The sequence below is a fragment of the Lissotriton helveticus genome, chromosome 4_1 (assembly GCF_964261635.1).
Source record: "Lissotriton helveticus chromosome 4_1, aLisHel1.1, whole genome shotgun sequence".
Taxonomy (NCBI): Eukaryota; Metazoa; Chordata; class Amphibia; order Caudata; family Salamandridae; genus Lissotriton; species Lissotriton helveticus.
Genome location: NC_136063.1, coordinates 1,096,949,473 through 1,096,967,821, shown reverse-complemented (window position 1 = coordinate 1,096,967,821; position 18,349 = coordinate 1,096,949,473). Strand labels below are relative to the sequence as shown.

The window sequence follows — 18,349 nt, the reverse complement described above, 5'->3', positions numbered from 1 at the left end:
GAATCCTGTCTTCCCCCTCATCTGTTACCGGCTCCGGTGTGGGGAAGCATCCAACATTACCTGGTAGAGTGTAAAAAAAACACGAAGATAATTTGGTGCTGAATATTGTTTGCAATGGATATTCTCTCAGATTTATCAGCCGTCCTTACCTCTGAAACAATCCAGATTCCAGCTGCACCAGTTACAATTGGAAGCAAACATTCTCTTACAAAAACAGACAATGGAACCTGTTCCTCCTTTACAAGGAGGCACGGGTCTATACTCGAGTCTTTCTTGTCAACAAGAAAGGCCAGAATGAGTTTAGACCCATTCTTACCCAAGGACGGCCAACGAATGGATTCGGAGAAAGAGATTCTGGATGCTAGCATTGCACCAAATCTATCCTCCGCTACATCGAGGAGATTGGTTATGCGCAATCGACCTTCAAGACGCATACTTCCACATTCCCATCATAAGGAAGCATCACCAGTTCTTGATGTTTGCAGTGGGTAACAACCACTACCAGTACTGTGTACTTCCATTTAGCCAAAGTCAGCACCCAGAACCTTCTCAAAGTGCATGGCATGGTAGCTGCTAATCTGAGGAAACACAAAGTGATTGTCTACCCCTATCTAGACGATTGGCTAATCAAGGCATCCACGTATCAGGAGGCTCAGCTGCACTTCAATTGGACCACCAATCCTCTCCTTCGGTTGGGACTTCATGTCAACCAGGCAAAGTCAACCTCAATTCCCGTGCAGTGCCTGCAATATCTGGGAGCATCCACCGATACTCAAACGGCAAACCTGTGTCCTTCGCAGGAGAGACGCTTATCGATCCTTCGGAAGGCTCAGGCTCTCATGGCAATGTCTCGCCAGACTGTGAGGAAGGTTAGGTTTCCTCGCTCCTGGGTTCGGTGGCATCCTGTATATTCCTCACACCGAATGCACGCCTCCACAAGAGAACCCCCAGGAATGCCTGGAGGAACAATGGGACCAGCGAGCAGGAGATTGGGAAGACCAGATTCAATTGTCCAAGCATGCCCTCGGGTACATCAAATGATGGTGCTATTCCACTAATCTCCTTCGATGCATCCCTTTCCACAAGGAGATACCTGTTTGAACCCTAGTCATAGATGCCTCTCTCCTGGTATGGGGAGCCCATACAGGTCTCCTTCAAATCCGGGGCAAATGGTCACACAGAGAATCCACTTACCTCATCAATTTGCTAGGCCTATGAGCAGTTCATATGGCGCTGAAAGCCTTTTGGCCATCACTCCCTGCTAACTCCCTGCTTGTCCAAACTGACAATAAAACAACAGTGTTGTACCTCAACAAGCAGGGAGGCTCTAGGTCCAGACCATTATCTTGGGAAACCCAGACGATCTGGATGTGGCTTCTGGCCAGAAATCTAACCATAACAGCAACTCTCCTCCGAAGTGTTCAGAATGCTGAACAAAAAAAATTAAAACAATACAGACCAGGCAATTCACTTTTCCACTCATGGATGCTCCCAAAAATTTGTTTGCGTATGGTACATGGACACTCGGGGCAGTACATACGAGTCTCCTTCCGCATAGCTTTACACCAACAGACTCCACATCTCCTACTGGGAAAGTCTTTTGAGGGCGCGGGAGGAATGTGAATAGGTAAGTGGCGATCTTTCAATCTAGCCACATCCTCCACCACTCCAACTCTAGGAACAGTTGCCTGTTCCACTACAACAAGACTGCTTATCACAGACTCCTGAAACTTAAGTAAAGTCATCGTTGACTCAGGACAATAATCCTTAAATACAACAAAAGCATTAAAGTTTGCCAAGTGGAAAGGATGGATAGCCAACTTCATATACCAAATATAATCCTTACAAACAACATTGTAAGGTTTCAACCTCTTATCTACTCTAAACACCACCCAGGTGCCTATTCTAGTCTAAAATGCACACTGGTTTGCGAAATTCAGCAACCTGACCCGAAACAGTCACAGGTGAAGTGCTTTCATCATGGATGGTAGTCAGCATGTAGACATCCCTCCTGTCTGCCGTTGTCTGAGCAGGTCTTCCAGAAGTGCAATGGTGGCCGATTGCACTCCCCCCCCTTGTACCTCTAGCAAAGACGTTGAAAATGTCTAGGAGGATGCGACCCCGGGCGTCCTTCAGCATAATGTTGAGGATGTCAGGAGAGTTAGTGGGATATTCCTCCACCCTGCAGTCTAGGGAGACTGCAACCCATATGAGGAGGCCCCCCGAGGGACGCCCCCTCCCTGCCACGGACATAACCGCGGGATAAAATGCGTCGAATAGCCCACCTTGTGACAGGGCTCCATGGCCCATGTCTCTTGGAATATACAGATGGAGTATCCCTCCACGAGGGCACTCCATTCAGGCAACTCCAGCTTCCTATTAATACCAGCGATGTTCCATCCTAAGAACTGGATCCGTCACAGCTGCGACAACGCCGGAGTTTGGGTCATTCTCACCTGCCACAGGTTCCTGAAGCACTAGAGGACTAACCCCTTCTTGTTCAGCTCGAGTCTGACTTCTCTCATGCATGGGAGTGGGGATTTCACTGCGCGAGGGGGGAGTGACAGGAGCAACAAGCAGCTCACTCAGATCGGAGTCGCCCACAACAATGCCAACTCCGGCCGCCTCCCCATGGTTAAGTTCGGTTCAGTAACCCAGAGAACTCCACCCATTTGGTTGCCAGACTGCCTGAGGATAGAACAGAGGTTTAGTAGGGAAATCAAAGTAGTTACTGCTGTTATGCTGCCCTGGGCCGAAATCTCGGCCAGTCGAAAGTGGGGCTAGTCTTGGGTAAAAGAATGTTAGATCCACTAAGCTAATTCCCTACAAAGAAAGGAGACTTCACAAAAAAGTTAACAACAACCAACACTCTGCAAAATAAGTAATAAAGTGTGGCTTTATCATAAAGATCTATGTACCCAAAAACAATGTGACTCACTTGCCAAAGATACGTACATTCACCAGCACCTACTCTGCAGAGACACAGCAAAAAGCAATGATATCCCACTAGAAAAAAAACAAAATCAGTTACTCGCAAGACAACAAAATACACATCGAGCACAAATTAAAAAAGCTTTTGACACTCCAGTCAAATCAAAACAGCTTTATTCGGTGACAACAAGGCAAACACCATAAAAGCATACTAATACACATATATCTTAAAGGGTACATTCTAACTAAATTTCATAGGGACATTAATGGCGGTACAACATGTGCAAATTTAAAATATAAAGAAGCAGCGTAAAATAGTAGGTCCATTTTTCAAAATCCTTAAAATGCAATCTACCACTAGTTCATAGAATAAAGTGCAAGTGCAATCAGTGCAAAGAATGCGATTTAGAGGATATCTTACTCATCATATTTTTCATATAGCAGAGCGTCCAAAGGTGCATAGTCTTTTCTCCTTCTAATTAATTTTTGTATAAAGAATGTTACAGCACTTATTATTTTCATGGTCTCCAAACTACAGATAAAATTAAACGCAGCCTTATAATTAAAAAGCATTTTTTTTTAAAATAGTGGTTTCAATACAGGTTTTCGGATACCCATATAAAAAGGGCAGAATAAAATAAGATGCAGGGTGGATTGAGAGGTTTTGCCATCACATGGACAAGGGGGCAAGATTCTGTGCCATTTCTCAGTTTTTGGGAAAGCAACTAAATAATGTAAAGTGCTCATCCTTAGTCTGGCCAGATAAAATCTGTGCCGGACATTTTGGACCAGGGTAAGATATAACTGGGTGCCCCTCATATAAGGACGTTCACAATAAGCTGCCACTGGCTGTTTTTGCTTGATCATCCTATCCCTATCATGTTCAGTAGCAGCAAGATATCTCAATTTCAGATCTCTTTTACTATACTCTTGTATGCTTATGGGGTCGTCTGTTCATATTTCGCACTTTGTCAAAAGATTAAAAATGTGACACAACCATGGTATTTTCATACCATGGTCTAGTCCTAGACAATCTATAACTACATCCTTAGAGAATTTAGTTTCTTCCTTGGTCCATAAGCCATGCCAGAGTGTAAGGGCAGCTATATTGAGAGTATCGCTTAAGTATGGGACTGACAATTCTTTGTGTACAAATATGGCAGCTCCATAATTAACTGCTGGAACACACTTGCTCCTATATAAATTTAAGATTTCACGTAAAGGCTTATTCCCAAGTTTGGCCGCAAACCTCATAATTCCCTCAGTTGTTTTTAGGAATTTCATTTTACATAGTTCAATGTGCGGATTCCAGTGCCGCTATTACAAAATAATAAACCTAAGTATGAAAAAGTCGGAGCTCTGCTTATAAAAACCCCACCCACGTGATGCAGTCTACACTTTTGTCTTTTGCCTCCACATGCCATTACAAATGTTTTTTTCAGGTTCAACTGTAAATTTATGTTGGTCATGTATTGGGCAAAGTTTTCTATTAGACATTGTAGGCCATTAGCAGTTCTGGACATCAAGACAGCATCATCTGCATATAATAACAGGGGGGTGGGGCGTGTTCCGACTTTTGGGGCATCTACGGCTAATTCTTGTAAAAATGGATCCACATTATTTATGTATATGGAAAATAAGAGGGGGGCCAATACACATCCCTGTCTAATACCCTGCTTTTCTGCGAAGTCAGGCGTGCATTCCACTAATTTTCCATACCGTACCCTTGAGCTTAAAAAATTAAAAATTTGGGATAAGAAGACCATTCTTTCTATGGGAGCGCCGAGCCCTCTTAAGATTTGCCAACATTTTTGATGATTTACTAATTCGAAGGCACTAGTCAAATCTACAAAACATAGATGAAGAGTACCTTCCTTGGCTAGCGTATACTTCCCAATTATTAGGTCTAGATTAAGACATTGCTCCACCGTCCCAATACCCCTTCTGAAGCCATACTGTGCCTCTGATAAGATGTCATTTTCGTTGGTCCAGTCTTCAAGCCTTTCTAGCTTGATTCGTCCCATGATCTTAGAAGAGGAATCAAGAAGTGATATTGGGCGGTAGCAATTAGCCTTTTCCCTGTCCCCTTTTTAGGTCCAGCTAGAGTGTGCATGCGTAGCATGCGTCTAGCTCGACAACTATTGTTGTCAGTCTCCTGGGAATCTGAGACCGGGGATGGGCACGAGCGCCGATTTCTCCTCGTGGGCGCGCACGGCGCCGTGCACATCCCCTGCCTCAGATTCACAGCCTCTCTCAATCACACACAGCCACACTCACGCATGCGCACACACACATACACCCACGCAGGCACAATGCATCGGGACACACGCACACATACAGAGACACCCCCGCCACCCCCCCCCCACACACACACACACACATACAGACCCCACTCCCCCCACTCACCACATCGGCGCCTTTCCGGACTCTGCAGCCTCCGCGTCACCGCTGCTCCTCTGGCCAGCCACTCCGTGGGCGCGGGCTTCAGAAGACGGAAGTCCCGCCCCACAACAGGTTTCGGTTTCTTACACGCAATCAACTACCGACTTCGTCTGCAACTCCAACTCTGATTGGCTGAGATCAGATGCCTGGTTGGCTCGTGCAGGCTCTCGTGACACAGTCCCCAGGCACAAACTTGTTTTTTAATGTTAATACAATGCTGACAACTCTGGTTTCATTTGCATCGCGCCTTTTCCTATTAGTTATGTTAACCTATGACATAGGTCACATCTTGACACTTTGATAAAAGATGAACTAATTCACTGCTTTGTGTTCTTCCGGGCCAGAGATGGGATCAGATACCAGAACTGACGACAGTTGGCCGCACATCTAAGAAGGGGTTCCACTTCTTCTTTCGCCTCCTGTGGTACACTTTTGAGCCTTTAAACTAAGATGCCGTTTTTGTTACAGATTTGAAATGCAGAAACTCCTAACACGGAAACCGGTCGAGTGCCTCTGCAAGGCTGGCGGCGCTAGGGAGAATCAGTCGTAAAAGATTCACTGGGTCCCTGCCCTCCTGGTCATATAGAGACGCTGGTCTTAGGATAAATCTGCCCAATTACCTCTAGTCATATTACCAGTACTGTAAATTGAACTATAGAAGTCCAGGCAGTCACTGTCCGAGAGCACCCCTCTGGTACTGAGAAGTGTTGGTGTTCTTTCTAACATTAAATGTATTTCTCCAGAGCTAAAAAGTGATAGTACACTCTTTTTCACTCAGTAGCTGACAGTGCCTACCCATTTAAAGCATTGAAATATTTTTACTTTTAAACTTGTATATGTTTTCGTTCTTCTTTTAAGAGACTCTAGTGCTGAATATGCAAAGTAAAGTAAACAGTTCACTTCATATTATGACATGGGGGGGTGAAATTGTGCCCCCTCCTTCCCATGTGGGGCTGCCGTTCGAAAATTAGGACAGGTGGGATCTCTGATGAATGCTTTACACGAGTCCACATCTCCAGTGTGTGCCATTTGTGACACTCTCCAGACAGACGTGGTGCATGGCAACACTGTGCCTCAGACTGCCACCCTCCCCATCCCCCCTCAGGCGGAAAGTCACCCCCAAAACTGCGCACCAGATGTGGAAAACTTTGTAAAACACTCCAGAATCCGTCCTGGAGAAGTACTTCAGTCAAAAGGGCGGAGGGAAAGTGGAAAATTCCATATCTATTGATTAGGCGGTGTCCAGGCTACTAACCAATGAAAGGCCTTGGAGGTCATGCACTTGATTACCACCATCACCCTCATGTGAGTAAAGATCATCCTTGCTCTGAAGCAGCCTTAGGGCAACAGAAGTGATAAACAAAAAGACCCCATAACAGACCAACACTACAAACACTAGTCCCACGACTAACAGATACAGAAATGGATACCTGCGAGAAGCAGAACTGTAATGCAAACCAGGATAAATTCAAAGAAGCTGACATGTACACACAAATTATAGGCATGAATATCTGCGATCAGACAAAAGTAATAAACTGTCTATCGTCACTGACAGCCACCTTAAGTAGCACTGCAATTAGAAGTGATCTAAACCTTACACCTGATGCCGAGTCTTACAATTTTTTTTTTTTAAAACAAGCATTTGCAATGCAATAGGTCTCGCATTTACGCAATTTTAAGCTATTGGCATTGTAAATGACAATGCATTTTATTTATGTTTTAAAAACAAAGAGAAAAATAAAAGGCATTGTTATTTGCAATGTGAATAGCTCAAACCCGTGTAAATGCGAGACCTATTGCATTGCAAATGCTTGTTTAAATATGGGTACGATAACGCTTTCAACCCATGTGGTGGGTAGGGCTCCTCCCAAAGCAGCATTAAAAACTGTCACAGGTATCGGTGTCCAGAAGTCCAGATCATACTTAATCTATTGGCACACCATCTGGGCATGCCGCTTTCCCACTTGCACTCTTCTGAAGTGCAAGTTTCACTTCCTCTGGTGTGACTGGCAAAGTTTTAACTGAATTCACCCTGATTCATTTTTCATTTTTCCAATCCATAAGATTCATATCTTCTGGATTGAAAATACTCTTGAAGTGGATCACCCAATCTTCTGGTGGTATCACAGTATCTATCCTAACTGCATTATTATCTTTAAAATATGGGTGGTTGACCATCTTCCAGAAGAGTGCTGAGTCTTTTAGCTCTGCTGCTCACTTTAGGTTTTCCGAAGCCTCTTCACCGATCTCCCGTTTCCTTATTTCCAATATCTTTTTATAATCTCTCCTGGTGGCACTTCTTTTTTGCAGATCTCTAGGTTTTTGTTTAAGTGCCAATTTTAGTTCCCTATTCATCCTTGTGCATTCGCGGTTAAACCATCTTTGAGTTTGGCTACGTGTTTTTTTCCTTTTATTTGGTTTCAGATCACCTGCGATTGCTTCAGTGATATTGGAGAAGGCATTAATAACCGAAGTATGAGTGGATGAACCGTCCAGACATATTTCTAATTCTTTTGATATTTTCCCTTTAAGGATTTCCATAAAAGTCAGGTCATTAACACCTGTCCATTTCAAAGAAACCTCGTTATTACCTTGAATGTCTAGGTCAACATCTCCATCCTTACCCCTTTGTTTAGGTGACAAGTTTATTTCTAAAATCAAACTTAAGGAATGATGGTCACTAAACAAACTAACATTTATCAGAACCTCCTTGGTCATCTCATTGCCATTAGATGATATTATGACATGGTCTATATTTGAGTATGACCTCATTCCCACAAAGGTTCGCAGGTTTTCTTCCCCCTCTGGGGTGATTGGTTCTAAGATTGTTAAATCATATTTATGAATTGCATTATTAATGGCTTCCCCATATCTATCATGTTTAAAATGTGCAATTTTTTCAACAGAGAGGTCACAGTACCCACAAGGCTCACCAGCTTCAATATCACATAGATCACTGTTAAAGTCACCAGCCCAAATTAAAACATAAGGTCCTACAATTCCCTTCATAAAACAATCTAAATCCCTTTCTAATGAGTAAATTACAGTGCTCCTTGAATTGTCAAAAACATTATTATAAAAGTTTATAATAACAAATACATGATTTTCATTAGAAGTTAATTTTAAAAACTGATACTATTTTGAATCGATAAATCAGGGGGAAGGCGACTGGGATTAGGGTTGCCAAGCCTCCTTTCGTCCTTCCCTTTCTTTTAGGGTAATGGTTTCGACACACCAAGTTTCCTGTAATAAAACAACCCCCAAGCCCTCCAATATATTTACCCAATTGGCATCATTGATCTTATTTTTGATGCCAGCTATATTCCATGTGGTATTTATTAAGTTATTTGTCCGTGATTCGGGGTCAGCTGTCATGGGATTAGCCCGTCTCGCATTGTAATTATACTCAGTTGCATCCTCTACCTCTCTTTCACCACAGTCTATAAAATTAGCCGGTGTCACATTTGTTTTGAGATTGCTACTATCCTGGTATGTGACACAAGAGTCTACTTTAACAAATTGTCGACTATTTACTTTTAAGTGTGTTCTAGGGATATTTATAATTCGCTCGACAGCGGTAGATCTGGTTTTTGGGTCACATTGTAGCCAGGTTTTAGGAAGAGTAGACTTCCCTGAATTTTGGCTATTCTAGTTTGGGGCCAGGTCTCCCTTCTCCCTTGCAGGTGAATGTATAGGACTAGGGTGTTTAGATATCAGACCCAGTCAATCATTTTGCTCTAATGTGCTTAGAGCCTCATATCTATTGCGAGTTGGCACTTCACAAGTAATGGGTCCCGGCAACCATCCGGGATTCCTTTGTAATTCCCCTCTGGGCATTACATTAGCTTGGTAAAAATACCCCAAGGGGAGGACGTTAATAACGTCATTCCGTATTGTGAAAGGTGCAGCCCTATTCAATATACACGTGACCAGGTTCGGCGACCTAAAGCTTAAAACCACATTGTCCCCAGCCAGGCCTTTTTCGCATTTTCACACCCAGGCAACCCTTCTGACCATCATGAAGTCATAAAATAAATGATTTCCAAGCCCAGTTTTAAAATCTAAATAATGGAGGTTCTTATTTCTTAGTGATGACCAGTGTTCCTCCTCTAATGGTTTCAATTTCGATACATTTGCTAGCACTACGGTATGTGGCGTTGCGTCGGGTGGGAGGTCGAGAACAACCCCTTTTATTTTATCCCCTTCCCCCCTCTGCGATCTTTTTGCAGGTCCGTTTAATGCTTGGGTACATATATGTGGGGTGTTAGTAACAATCGATAAGGGCACAGGCTGTTTCGGCGGACACTCTAAAGTGAGGGAGGGGGGTGTGGATGTACCTCTACCTGGTGTTGTAATCTAGAACTATTTCCTACCCGGCCATGCTCCGTAGTTTTTGTGTTTGAACTCCCAATCCGAGTTCCTGGATCCTTCGTCAAATGTTCCTCTATTTTAAATAATCTCTGATCTATTGCCTAAATCTGGACATTAGAGGATCAATTAATGCCATTAGTTTAGCTTCCATTTGGTTAAGAAACTCATCTTTAGATTCTACAGAGGAAGATTGGGGGTCAGGCTGATCACTATCAGCTCCCTCTATGCCCACTCCGTCTTGCTCCTTCTCAACTAATGAAGCTGGAGCCCCTCCCCTCCCTGAGGCCACACTCTTGTTCTAAGCTAGTTTTGCTGCCTGTGAACTCGCTTTTGGTGCACTCCGCGCTTTCCTTTTTTTAGCCTGGGTGTTATTTCCTGGGATGGCTGCTGCTGATTTTCTCTGTCTGGTGCGGACATTTGGAGTAATGTCAGCTGGGATGGGTATTTTACCAGTTTCATTATCCACATCTAGAACACTTATATGGGAACTATCTATGGTAATTTGTGGTGAATCTAGACATGCAATAGAATCTGTACTACTATCTTTACAGACAGTTTGTCCTATAAGTGAATTTAATGGGTCAAGTGAAAGATGCCTTTCTGTTATCTCTATTTCACGCCTGAGTACGGATTCTGCTCGGGTTAGGAAAGAGTCTAGGGTCCCTACCATTCCCACCCCACCCTTACGTAAGTTCTTACTCATTCCCAAGTGGGAGCAAAATAACAAATCAATGTGGGGATATCTAATGCCAGATGTTAAATAAGTTTTACACGTTAGCACACCCCCTTCGGTCCGAAAACAGTCTTTGTTGTATTGCTTACTTATTGTCCTTATCGTCCTGCGTTGGCATTAGAGGTGGGCCCCAGCCCAGCCTCTTACAGGGGCGGGCGCGGGACGGGCCGGCCCGGAAGGCGCCCCGGTGTTTTGAGCGCCTCCGGGCGCTGGAGATGACGTAGACGTGCGTGCCACTGAAGGATGCCGGGCAATGAAGTCCCCCCGGGAGCTGTCCTGTGGAAGCCTTCGCTTGCGGCACAATGGGCAGGTGGAGAGCCGCTTTGGTGAACCCAACAGGGCAGAACAGTCAGGTAATCTGAACCCTTCGTGAAGCCTGGTAATGAGGGCAGAAGTCGAAGCGCGTGACGATTTGGTCGACTATGCCTGGCCTTGAAAAGATGCTGGGGGCTAAGGAATGCGGTGGGTGAGCAGGCAAACTGTCTCAGGCCGGAGGCATTACAGAGGTAACCTGGGCACGGGAGGTGCAGAAGCAAGGAAGCGAGTGAGCAAGCCAGCCAACTGGTGTGTGGGCTTGCCGGTGTGCTGTGCTATGCGGTGTGCGGCACTCGGAGCAATGAATAATGATGAGCGTGTGAGCGGGGGGGAAACGGGGGCCAAGGCCAAGGTGAAGCCCAAGGCAGGACCGAAGCCTGCAAACAGATTGTTGGCGACCTCTGCTCTGCTCACGCCCTAATACCCCACGGCTGCTGCTGCGGTCAGAGCGAAAGTGTGGCGTCTGGATCAGCTTGTGAGATTGACTCACTTTTGACACTCAAAAAACAGAAGCCAAACATACTGCTATTATTACACCATTTGCAAAAACAAATTCATGCAGGGAAATGAAACTCATTTAGAGTAAATAGTACCCAAAAAAAAATCTTACCAAATGCATGCAACCACACAAAATGCAGGACCACCAGTAGCAAAACAACCTGGAACAGTCTAAAGAGCAAAACCTTGAACTAGAATAAAAAGGAGAAATAAAACATTACAATTGCAATTCACAAGAAATAAAACTATTAACATTATAACACCCTAAGGCACTACATAAAGGGCCAATCTGCCAGATGGGCCTTCAAATAGGGCTGAGAAAAATCGGGTCTGTGCTTGCCCAAGGGATCTGGTAGGGTTTTATGCCAGGCCGATCTGTCCCCAGGTGGAGCAGAAAGCAGACCGGAAGTAGCTCCCCTTGCAAAAGAAATAGATTCCTGGTGCCTAGTTGGGTTTTCCACACCCCTCCTGCCTGGGGCAGAAAGTCAAAAAAAGTGGCAGATCTGTCCGGGGGGGTCGGGGGGGTCGGGGGGGGGGGGGGGTGAGGTTCTGAAAATCTGGATTCATATAATTATTCTGGACTCGAGAATTAAAACTTCGTCGAAACATGACGAATTTGGTATCAAAAGACCGAGAATGACGAGTACATCATGTACATGTATTTTCGGCGTATTCGAGTGACGATTTCACCTCGAAATCGTCATTTACATTCCGAACCCTTGGCTCCCATTTATATGTTGCCCTTTACATAGGCCTTAATCCAGCTGAATTTGATTCCACAAGGACACATACTCCTTAATCGACTTTTCCATGACCTGTATAAGTTGGAACCATTGCCCCAGGCCGAACTCGTTAGGTCAGTTCCCCTCCCAGTGGCCGAGCAAGATAGCATCTAGGCTCAACAAACCATAAAACCATTTCAGCGCGCACACCTGCCATATCTCGCTCACATCTATCTCCACTCCTTTGCTTCACTTACTTTATGGTGGGGAGGTGCCCGTTTTTATTAGGGGTCCAGTGATATCTGATGAAATGTTGGGCCTTGCCAAATGATTTGTTGTAAGCAGCACGAAGTGAAATATGGACATGTCATCATGACTCTGCTTTCTCTTTGTACTAAAAGTATGTTAACGATTTACTTTACAACCAAGAATGTTTTGCCCGGAGCACAAAATTGTGTATAAGAAGAGAAGCCTGACTTTGTAAAAGTGTGCAGTCTCCTGAGAATATACCCGTATTGTACTTCTAGGACACTTGTTACCTTGGTTGCAGCCAATAAACCAATCTTTGACTTCACCTAGAAGACTCTCAGTTTCTGTAGGTCTGGATCAGGAAGAACCCGAGGTCTCTGGGTGTTGATTCCCTGGCACCGCTGGGTTACCGGTTCTGTGCCGGTTCTTAAAAACCCAGTACCTCAGTTGGCGCCCAACGTGGGGCGATTCCAGTGGTACCAGTCAGCCAGAAGATCGTGAGGAGCTTCGTGTGGAAATTCCGGAGGACTGCCAACCACCTCATCGACCCCTGCATGTCGACGTGGTCCGAAGGTCTTTGCTGCGAGGTTCCCCGCTTCCCGACGGCTACAAGGACTGCTGCCCTGGCTATAGCCCTGATTTGGACCCTTGAAGTTTGGTAGAGCGAAACACTAAGACGAGTCTTCTGGTGACGTCATCGATATTTCAGTTAAGTATAAGTGGAGCGTCTCCCAGTCCTTAGTTGGTCTTAGTTTTGGTATCTTTGGGATACAAGGTTTTTTATTGGTACTTGCAAGCACCAAAACCGAAGGACTCGTGTATTCACGAGAAATATCGTAATCGATAATCCTTTGAAGTTTGGAACTAGACTAGAGAGCGAAGATGCCTAGTCTTAGACTTGGGAATTTGTTTTGTCTTGGTGGTAATAATAGGGACTCCGGTTCCTCCAGTTGGAACTCCGACTTACGAACTATATGTAAAATATGGGGTAGGCCCCATCACCTACAACGAAGTATGGATTAAATACACCAGGAAATATGGTGTTCTAAAATGGCCCCAATATGGTAGCTTTGATTCTGAAATCTTAGACAACCTTGAAGTAAAACTCTTTAAAAAGAAAGCCCGGCCTGCGATGTTTGACTCTTTCCGCTTATGGCGTAAAGAAGCCAAACAAAAAGAAATTAAATTAGCTAAGAAAAATAAGAGAGAAGGGGGACTATCAGTAATGCAAGCTGCTGTGCAGTTTAAAGATAATGAAGAAGAGCAGATGAATGAGCAGTTGCACAGGCAACGTAAAATGGCAATAGATAAGTGTTATCCAGTTTTGCCGTCTCTTCAGCAAGAGGCAGCAAAAGAGCATGAAAAAGACCCATTAATGTCGCATTTACTAAATTCACCACCCCCCTATGCGCAGAATGCCACAGCACCCCCTCAACCTTTAGTTGCGCAAACTACGCCTCCTGCTCCTCCACAGCACTCACCAGCTGTTCTTCAGCTGGCTCCTACTTCTTCGGTGCAGCCTCCTCCAGGCCCACCGACCACCTCTGTTTCACCTGTGTTTTCTACAATTTTGCCTACTGTACTTTTTACGTCTCCTAATGCTCCCTCTACGATTTTGCCTAGTGCCCCCTCTATTTCCCCTGATACCTCTTCTGCTATCTCTACTCCTGCCTTATCTCACCCCGTTTTTCCATCTGTTTGTCCTTCAGTGTTACCTTCCATTCGGCAGAAAATGGCCAGGCCTGTTACTAACCTTCTTTTACCTCTTTTCGGGTCGCCTACTACGACCCCTAACATGGGAAGAAGACAGTTGCGAAGTCAACTACCTGATTATCAAGAGAGAGATTCACTGAATAGTTTAGCACGGAAATGGGTCATGGACACTGTAAAATATGATGTACAGTCTGTCATGGAAGTCTTCCATCAATGGGAAGCAGCGACACAGAGATATGTTTTCGAACAGATGTGTGTTTTCCTTTGCGAGGATTTAGAAGACAATGATCAGGAATGCATCCCACGGGAGATGTGTCGTGTACGGTTTAGGTTCGGAGAGGGTATGATTGTAGGTCCAGATGTGGAGAAAGCAGTTGAAATGTTGTTATCATATCGGAGTAAGGGAAGAAGTTCTGGGTCACCATCAGAATCTAATACATCCAGTAGGAAAAAGGCGCGACAATACCCTATGAGAGAAGTTCCCCCACAATGGAGAGAGGGTGACACGACTGCTGTCCCACCTATTCTGCCACACTTTCAACGTGTATGGGTACATGTCCCATGGAAGCGTGCTGAAGTTTTAGCACTCAAACAAACATTACCAGATCCGCGTAAAAATCCTGCAGGGTACTATAAAGAGTTGTCACAAACTGCTGGGTCATGTATAATGAATTTAGCCGATATCGATATGTTATTTGGAATGTTGTTCCACAGCCTTTATGGGGTAAAATTCGTCATATAGATCATGACCAGGAATTAGGTGACACATGGGCTAATATTACCGCTGCCGATGCCCGACAAGTTGGTGGTGCCAAGCCTGAGCCTTTGATAGCAGAACTCCCTGGTAAAATAGTAGATTACATGAAAACGATAATGCCTGCAATACGCGTAAATTGGGATAAGTTGTCTGCATGCAAGCAAAAGAAAGAAGAAACTGTTTCAGATTTCTTCACCTGGTTTGAAGAAACATTCGTTGACCACAGCGGTCAAGATATGACCACAGAAGGTGGTCAGAGATTGTTTGTCGATAAATTCGTGCACAATCTGCTTCCAGAATTGTGTAAAAAATTAAAAGATTCAGAAAGTTCTTGGGCAGTCTCATCTTCAGCCTAGATATTGGCTACTGCACAATATTACGAGAATAGAGACAAAGATGAGAAAGATAGAGTAGAGAAGAAAACTAGAGAACTAAAAACGAAGGTTTTGCTACAGCAAGCCTATCCGCCACGTGGTGGTGGTAATCAAAATAATAATGGTCAAAATCACTACCAAAATACTTTTCAGCAGCCTCCACAGTATCAGAGGAACTCGCACTCAACCCCGTGTATCTGTAGGCCCCAACCAGTGTTTATATTGCAAACAAGAGGGCCATTTCAAGTATAATTGTCCTATTCTATTACAACGTGCGAATGGAGTTTCTGGTGTGAGAGGTCGTGGCAGTCAGCAAGCACCTAGAGGTAGAGGGCGTGGAAACGCCCCTCAGGATACACGTCCCCTTCCACCACAAAACTCTATGAACAGGTTTGATCAGCAAAATAACGTATCTGACAGGACAGCTCAATACTACGTTGATGATTATTACACAGAAGATGAGCAGTGGGAGAATAATGATTGCTAGGACAGCCATAGACAAAGAGAGGGAGTTGTTTCAGTTCCAGTAGATCAGAGTGGACCTTACGTTGAGGTGATTACATCAGGTGTGTCAGAACCTTTTCTGTTGGATACTGGTGCTACAAAGAGTTCTATTATGCACTCCAAACTCCCTGGCGCACCTTTGTCTGGCGAAATGAACGTTTCTGTAGGTTTTTCTGGCGCCCCAGTTAGAAATCCGATTTCTGACCCTTTATCTCTTTCTGTTGGTCCTTGTGAATTCGAGGCACCCCTTATTCTGACAACAGGTTGTGGTGAAAATTTGCTAGGATTGGATTTGTTAAAAAGATTGTATGCGACTTTGTACTGTTCTCCTTCAGGAGTACAACTTACTTTAGGTAAGAAAGTAGTTTCTCTCATGTATTTGTCGAGAGATGCACTTCCAGCGGAATTGTCATTTCTCCCGGATATTCTTTGGGCCACTGGTCCTAATGATGTAGGTCTTTTAGAAATTCCACCATATGTTGTAACATTGAAGTCCAATGTCAAAATGCCACGAATTCCCCAATACAAAATATCCAATGAGGGTGAAAAAGCTTTGCTAGCGATTGTTTACGAATTGATTGAAAAGGATGTGATTGAAGAAACACGAGGCAATGTTTGCAATAGTCCTGTTCTACCTGTTTTAAAACAAACTGACCCTTCTCAGCCACCCGTGTACAGATTCGTGATTGATCTTCGAGAAGTAAATAAGATAGTTGTACCACAATTCCCAGTTGTCCCCGACATTACCACATTATTGACTATGATTCCAGCTTCTGCTTCATGGTTTTCGGTGATTGACCTAAAGAATGCTTTCTTCAGCATCCCAATTGCTGAGGAGAGCAGGGACATTTTTTCCTTCAGTTTAGGAGGTCGAAGCTTCCGCTTTAAACGCGCTCCTCAAGGCTACTGTGAAAGCCTCTCAATATACAGTTAAGCTCTGAAAACACAGCTTGACACGATTATTTTGCCTAAAGGTGCCACTCTTGTACAGTATGTGGACGATTTGCTCATTGCTGCAGACACTGAGAAAATTTGTAAAAAGGCCACATTGACATTATTGCGTCATCTGTGTGATCTGCATCACAAGGTGTCACTTTCCAAGCTTCAATATTGCCGACAAGAAGTGACCTACTTAGGTCACCTCTTATCGAAGGAGGGAAGGAAACTGACCCCAGAAAGAATTTAGGCAATAGCGAAATTGAGTGTGCCAAGAACACAGAGGGAAGTACGTGCTTTCTTGGGCATTACATCGTACTGTAGACAGTGGATTCCAAATTTTTCGTTATTGGCCAAACCCTTGGTTGCATTAACGTGTAAAAATACACCCAATCCCATTCCTTGGTCTGAAGAGTGTCAGAAAAGTTTTCTCGAATTACGCACAGCAGTATGTTCGGCTCCTGTGTTAGGTACCCCCAACTACAGTAAGCCTTTCACATTGTATGTCCACGAGAAGGAGGGCTGTGCATTGTCTGTGTTGACTCAGTTATTCGGAGGTAGACAGCGGCCATGCGCCTATTTTTCGTCCACTTTGGATCCGGTAGCACAAGCATTGCCAAGTTGTTTAAGGGCCACAGCAGCAGCAGCTGTTTCTATTCGACAGTCTGCTGGTCTAGTAATGAATAATACACTAATCGTGATGGTCCCGCATGCAGTGGCCACATTATTAAATAGGACCAAGACACAGCACTTAACTAGTGCTCGACTGTCCAGTTACGAATTAACGCTGCTAGCGAGCCATGTGCACATAAAAAGGTGCAGCACCTTAAATCTAGCCACGTTGTTACCAATTGCAGAGGAATCAGATGCTTTAGAACAGCACAATTGTTTCCTCACAACAGAGGAAGAGACAAAAGGGAGAGTGGATTTATTTGACACTCCTCTTGCTGAATGTGATGGTACATTATGGGTGGATGGTTCATGCTTTAAGCTCCCAAATGGTAACGTGACTGCAGCATATGCTGTCACAACTTTGCACACAGTTGTTGAAACTGCACGAATACCACATGGTTCAGCTCAAGCCGCAGAATTAGTTGCACTAACGAGAGCATGTGTATTGTCTAAAGGAATGAGAGTGACTGTCTACACTGATAGTCAGTATGCGTTTGGAGTGGCTCACAGCTTTGGACGATTGTGGAGAGAACGTGGGTTCCTGACTTCGCATGGAGCTAAGATCCAGCATGGTCAGTTGGTGAATGAGCTTCTTGAATCACTGACCTTGCCCCTGCAAATGGCGATTGTGAAATGTAGTGCTCACAAGAAGGTGACTGATGATGTTGGTCGTGGAAATGCATTTGCTGATGAGACCGCTAAAGAAACGGCAAAGAATGTCATGAGCCGAATGTATGTTGCAGGCCCTGAAAGATGGACTGGTGAGGTTGGAACATGTGAGGACACGATAGAGAGTGTGAAGTCCATCCAAGCTGAGGCCACAGAGAAAGAGTTGAGCACGTGGAGAGAGAGTACAGGGAGAATGGATGCAAATGGTTGTTGGGTTGAATTGACAGAGCATCAGAGATGGTTGTTACCCGATGCATATGTGCTTGCTGTGGTTACAATGGCTCATGGAATGGCTCATATCAGCGTGAAAGGGATTTGCGAGTTGTTGGCCCCAGTGTGGAAGAATTTAGGGATTCCCAAGTGTGCAGAGAACGTTGTCAAGAATTGCATGGTATGTCTGAAGCGCAATCCTGGTAGGGGAACCCCAACTCCAGCTGGTCATTTTGCACCTCCTACGTATCCG

The 18,349-nt window shown here is 44.5% G+C and overlaps 1 protein-coding gene across 1 annotated transcript in view; it reads left to right on the top strand.

Annotated features, from left to right (window-relative positions):
• The window catches only part of GALNT12 (polypeptide N-acetylgalactosaminyltransferase 12), a 1,011,450-nt gene that overhangs the window by 108,465 nt on the left and 884,636 nt on the right, over nucleotides 1-18,349 (top strand). The window lies entirely within an intron of this gene.